Here is a 6,000-nt window from a genome sequence, read left to right as displayed (position 1 = left end):
ACGGCCAGTACAGTCAGGAAAAATATTCTGCACCAGCCGCCCTCGCCTTGCCGGCCCGCAAGATGTCTATTCACGCCTCATTTAAAATTTTTGGAACATGTGGACATTCTCATTTATAAAACTAACATTATAAAGAGACAATTCGTTCACTAATAAAAATCTACTTTATCCTTCGTCGAACGCACTGATGAGTGTTTACGAGGTATCGACCCTATAAATGATAGGAGGAGAGCGACGGTTTCGAGACCGTCATCTCCAAATCAACGAAGAGGAAGGCAAAGGCTCCTCAAGCCCCGCCTCCTCGTAAGCGACCGACAAATGCGACTTCGTCATCGCCAAATGCTCGCAGAGCCGGCGGCCCGGTGATGCCAAGCAAACCGATCGTGGCCTATCCACAACCCGCGTCACCCACGCCCCCGATGCCCCGAGTGGCCACTCACGTCCCTCAAACGAACAAGCAAGTAAGCTTCATACAAGACAAAGCAAGGTGGACCACCATTTCCGACATCCTCTCGGCGAAGCGTATTCATTATACGCACGCCAAACATACCGCGCAGGGTATCAGGGTCCAAGTGCAGGACTCTATAACCGACAGAAAGCCAACAGAGTTCCTGAGGCGAGACGGTACTGCCTTCCACACGTACGCACTCGAAGACGAGCGTTTGCTACGTGTAGTCATTAGGGGAATACCCAAAGAAACTCCCGAGGGCCTAATCAAGGCAAGTTTGGAGAATTCCAACTTGCCAATCCTAGAAGTACACCGGGTGTACCACCCGCGTACAAAAGAGCGCTACGACCTAGTGCTCGCCACCCTACCTCTTACCCCCGAGGGTAAGAAAATCTTCAATGTCGAGAAGATCTGCGGTCTTTCCGATTTCAAGCTAGAACCTCCCCGCAGCCGCGGCACCCCTGGCCAGTGCCATCGGTGCCAATTGTACGGGCATTCCGCGCGGCATTGTTATGCCAATCCTAGATGCGTCAAGTGTCTAGAGGGCCATTTAACTTCCGAGTGCGGTCGCAGTAAAATTCCCGTCTCTGAAGTCCTTCCGAGTTGCGTATTGTGCAAACCGAGGGCCACCCCGCGAATTATCGCGGGTGTCCCAAGGCGGCGCGCAAACGCAGCCCGAAGGGGAAAAAGCGGTCTAGTCGGATCGCCTCACGGCCGGGGAGAGCCCCTCAGGCGCCCACCGCCGCTCCTCAACCACACACTAGAGCCCCTCAGGCTCCCGCACCTACGGAAGCCCCTCAGGCAACCACGTGTGCTCCTCAGACACCCACACGAGCCCCTCAGGCACCCACGCGAGCCCCCCAGGCTACCAACAAAGGAGCTTGGGAAAAACCACTGCCTATGGTCCGTAAGACCACAGAGGCACCTCCGCGTCCTCTTGCGCCGCGCGCAAACTACAGTCAACAGCCGCGTTCCCAAGAACGGGACACGGCGAACTTAAAACAATTTGCCACGTTATGCGGCAAAATTGACTTAGATGGCATCCAACAATTCTTGGATGAGTACTCGGCAGACCCAGGTAACTTTGTATGCCTGCTCGTAAAATATGCATCGCTGTTCACTCAGATGAACGCACTCACCAAGCTCAATGGCCAACGCTAGGATAAAGCCTCGCGCCCTGACCGTCATAACGTTCAACGCAAACGGTCTTATCCAACAAATCGATCTAGTCCGCGATTTCTTACGCAACCATCCCGTCGACGTCATGCTAGTGCAAGAGACGTTTCTCAAACCCAACGTTCGCGATCCGAACATCGCAAATTACCGCATCATCAGAAACGATCGTATCTCCGCTAAAGGTGGTACGGTTATTTACTATAAAAGGTCACTTCACTGCCTGCCACTCGACACCCCACCGCTCACCAACATCGAAGCGTCAATCTGTCAGCTAAGTATGACGGGCCATCAGCCCGTTATCCAAGCCTCTGTTTACCTCTCACCGACGAAACAACTCCTAGAAAATGACCTTAAGTCACTTCTATCAATGGGTAGCGCGGTCATTTTAGCCGGCGACCTAAACAGCAAACACCCCAACTGGAATTCACTCCAAACAAATGCTAGAGGTAAAACATTAGATCGTTTGTCTCACCATATGTCGCACAATTTTGTCGTCATTGCTCCTACGACACCCACTCGGTTCCCACTCTCGGAGAACCGCAGAGATAAACCAGACGTACTCGACATAGTGATATTGAAAGGCGTGACCTTGCAGTTACGCTCAATCGAGGCACTATCCGTGTTTGACTCAGATCACCGCCCAGTCTTAGTGGAGCTAGGGCTAGATGATCCACTTAACCGTCCAACTAAAACCATCATCGACTGGCATAAATTCTCACAACAAGTCCAGTCCTTAGATTCACAGTCTCTAAAAGATATCCCAGACAGAATTGACACAGTAGACGTTGCAAAAGCGGCCGCGATTAAACTCACGACCCACATACGAGACAAAATAGACATGTGCTCCAGGGAGGTCGAAATTCGCCCTAACGAGCGTTGGGAGCTCCCTGAAGACTTGAAAGATCTTATCACGCGGAAAAACGCCGCCACACGAGCTCATGACGCTTTTCCGTCACCAGAAAACCGGAGGAAACTCTGGGCCCTTCAGAGGGACGTCAAAGCCCGTTTTAGCGAATTCCGTGATGATAATTACGGTACTCGCCTAGGGGAAATCAAGCTATCGCACACAGTGTTTTGGACGATGCCGAGATCCCTCAAAGGCGAACGAGCCGCGACCATGCCTCCTTTGTTACGCCCGAATCTCCCGCCCGCAACAGACGACTTGGATAAGGCCGAGTGCTTAGCCGATAGTTTAGAATCACAATGCTCACCGAGCAACCAAGCGATAGACCAGGAACACCTCTTAAAGGTCGACACGTTAGTAGATAAGTACAGCTCTGTGCCACCAACGGACGAACCGTTGTCACCGACATCAGTCGAGGAGATCGAATCGATAGTCAAAAAATCGCCCGGTGCGGACCGGATCAATAACAAAGCTATTAAGCGCCTCCCGCAACAACTAATAGCACTTCTCGTGCTAATATTCAACGCCCTTCTGGCAGGATGCTCCTTTCCAGACCACTGGAAAGAAGCCATAGTTATAAGAATCCCTAAACCAGGGAAACCCAGGAATCAACCCACAAGCTATCGACCCATTAGCCTCCTCAACACTCTCGGAAAGGTCTACGAGAGAGTAATCCTCGCAAGAATCAAAGCCCACGTAGAGGCCAAACAGATTCAGATTAAAGAGCAGTTCGGTTTTAGAGCTGAGCACTCGTGCGTCAATCAGGTCCACCGTCTAACGGAATACATACTCAAGGATTTCGCCATCGGTAGAACCACCTCGACGGGTGCCCTATTCTTCGATGTAGCGAAAGCATTCGACAAAGTCTGGCACAATGGTTTATTATATAAACTATACACTCTAGGATTGCCAGACAGACTCGTTCTCATCATACGAGAGTACTTGACGAATCGTACTTTCCGCTACAGAGTTGAAGGCACCTTGTCATCACCTCGCCCCATCAGGGCAGGAGTCCCTCAAGGCTCCGCACTATCCCCGATACTCTATTCGTTATTCACAAATGATATTCCAAACTCAACCCAAAGGGTTAACTTAGCCCTCTTCGCGGACGATACCGCCTTATATACAACCACGCCTTCGACGGCAGTCATGACAAAGCGTCTCCAATCCGCAGCCAACGCACTGGGCGATTGGTTCCGGAAGTGGAGAATCGAAGTTAATCCGGATAAAAGTATAGCAGTACACTTCACCCGCAATCCTACATATATTAGGAATCATATGGTCAACCCGGGAAACATAACCCTGTTCGACCAACCTATCCCGTGGAAATCCGAAGTAAAATACTTAGGAGTAACACTCGATAGGAGACTCAATTTCCAGTCCCACATCAAAAGAGTACGTAACAGGGCAGCGTTCGTACTAGGAAGACTGTATGTGATGTGGGAGGAGTAAAATGTCCCTTAGAAATAAGACGACATTGTACAAAACCTTCATACGTCCCATAATGACCTATGCGAGCCCTGTCTTTGCCCACTACTCACCGTGTCAAATCAGACGTCTGCAGATGATTCAAAATCGCTTTCTTCGTATCGCTACCAACTCGCCATGGTACGTACGTAACGTAGACCTACATAAGGACTTCAAAATCGATTCGATCGTCAAGTATCTCAAGATGCTCTCTACGGCGTATTTTGAGAGAGCTAAACGACACGGCAATCCGCTGATAGCGCAGGCCTGCTCATATACCTCCCTCAGAGGTAACCTCCCGCACAGACTCAGGCGTCCAATGCACGTCCTAGAAGACAAAGACGACAGCATAACTGTCGCAAACGCTCCCTTCGTAGGTAAAACACTACACACGACACACATACACCGTTTCCGCCGGCGGAAACGAGGTCCCAGACTTGCGACATCATGAAATCGGTCGGTGCTTTGTACAGAAGCGCTTCCCTCCCCTCCGACTACGTCCTGAGCCGAGACATCCTCAGGATGGACGTCATGTAGAGCCCGAAACGGCTCGAAATTCAAGGCGGAGTCCAGTACTCGCCCCAACGCCCGGTGACGCTGTAAAGGCCAATAGGGCCAACAGCACACATTCATTCAGGAAAAAAAAATTAATAAATCATCATTCTCGTTCCGACCTCCGTCCCGCACGGATGTCTCTACCGACGAAGCCCGACACAAGAATTCTCAATAAAGCCGACCCGCACAACAGGTGCGACTACCTGTGCGCCCTTTGTGTGCGCCGACCATTTGTGAGCACCGACCATTTGTTTCGAAGGGTCGCCTCGCCCGCTGAGACGTGCTTTTTTACATATAAATATGTTATTTTTATTTAATCGTTCTCCTGTTTACAATTTCCTAATGATAATATTATTTAAAGTTTTTCATCAATTTATAATATTATTAGATTGCGAGTCAAGAGGTGAACATAGAAATATATCTGGCAACCATTCTTTATTAATAATTAAATTGAGTGTTTTAGATTTCAACATCTGAGGACAATGCTAATCCAGTACTATATAAAGATACTGAAGTACAATTGATAACGGGAACAAAAACAAACAATTGTAACGTAACTTTGATGTACGTTACATGGATGCATTATTTTAAAATAAATACGACAAAATTATTAAAATTATTACCTAAAAACATTAGTTGTCATGTGTCAATTGACTTTGACAGGTGCAACTAAAATTATGTTTATTCAACATCTGAAAAAATACCGCTAAATTTGACGTCTCGTCATAATATAAATTTTTATCGAACTTACATATTTTAATTTATTATCTTTGAGATGCTCTTTGACATTTGTCTAAGACTTCACTTTCCTTCCGGTCATTGGGTCGTTATGGTGACCTAAATTAGTTTTTGCAGTTTTTGTAACATTTATTTTTTGTAAACTCATAATATTGGTTAAAAGTGCTGTTTTCATAAACAATATTCCACATTTTGGTTAAATTAATTATATTTGATGCTGGTACACCTCGTGGGAATAAAATTCGAATTGGATTCTTAGTTTACCCTTGGAAGATTTATTTCAAGATGTCTTCACGATATTCTTTGGAAAGAGGTTTAAACTTTAATTAAGTAAGTTAAAGAACTAGACTATGGTATGCAATTTCTACATATTACTTTCGCTGATGTAGTGTATCCGCGTGTGATTTATATAAACTGTAACTTGATATTTTATTTGAAAAAGTTGGCAATCAAAGGATTCAAAAAATATTTAAATATTGAAATTTTGTATTTAGATTAGAAAATTAAACTTTAGTAATATTTATATTTATAACATTACTTTGTATCCATTTAGATAACAAATTATTGTTTTGTTAAACTTACACAACTTGACAAGGCGTATAAACGCACGCAAAGCCCCGGGGGACGACGGCGTCACAAGCGTCGCCCTCGGCCACCTACCACCACGCAGTATAGCCGCAATCACGCGGCTTTTCAACGGAATACTGCGCAC

This window comes from Nymphalis io, chromosome 29 (assembly GCF_905147045.1).
Source record: "Nymphalis io chromosome 29, ilAglIoxx1.1, whole genome shotgun sequence".
Classification (NCBI taxonomy): Eukaryota; Metazoa; Arthropoda; class Insecta; order Lepidoptera; family Nymphalidae; genus Nymphalis; species Nymphalis io.
Note: the sequence above shows the minus strand (reverse complement) of the source record.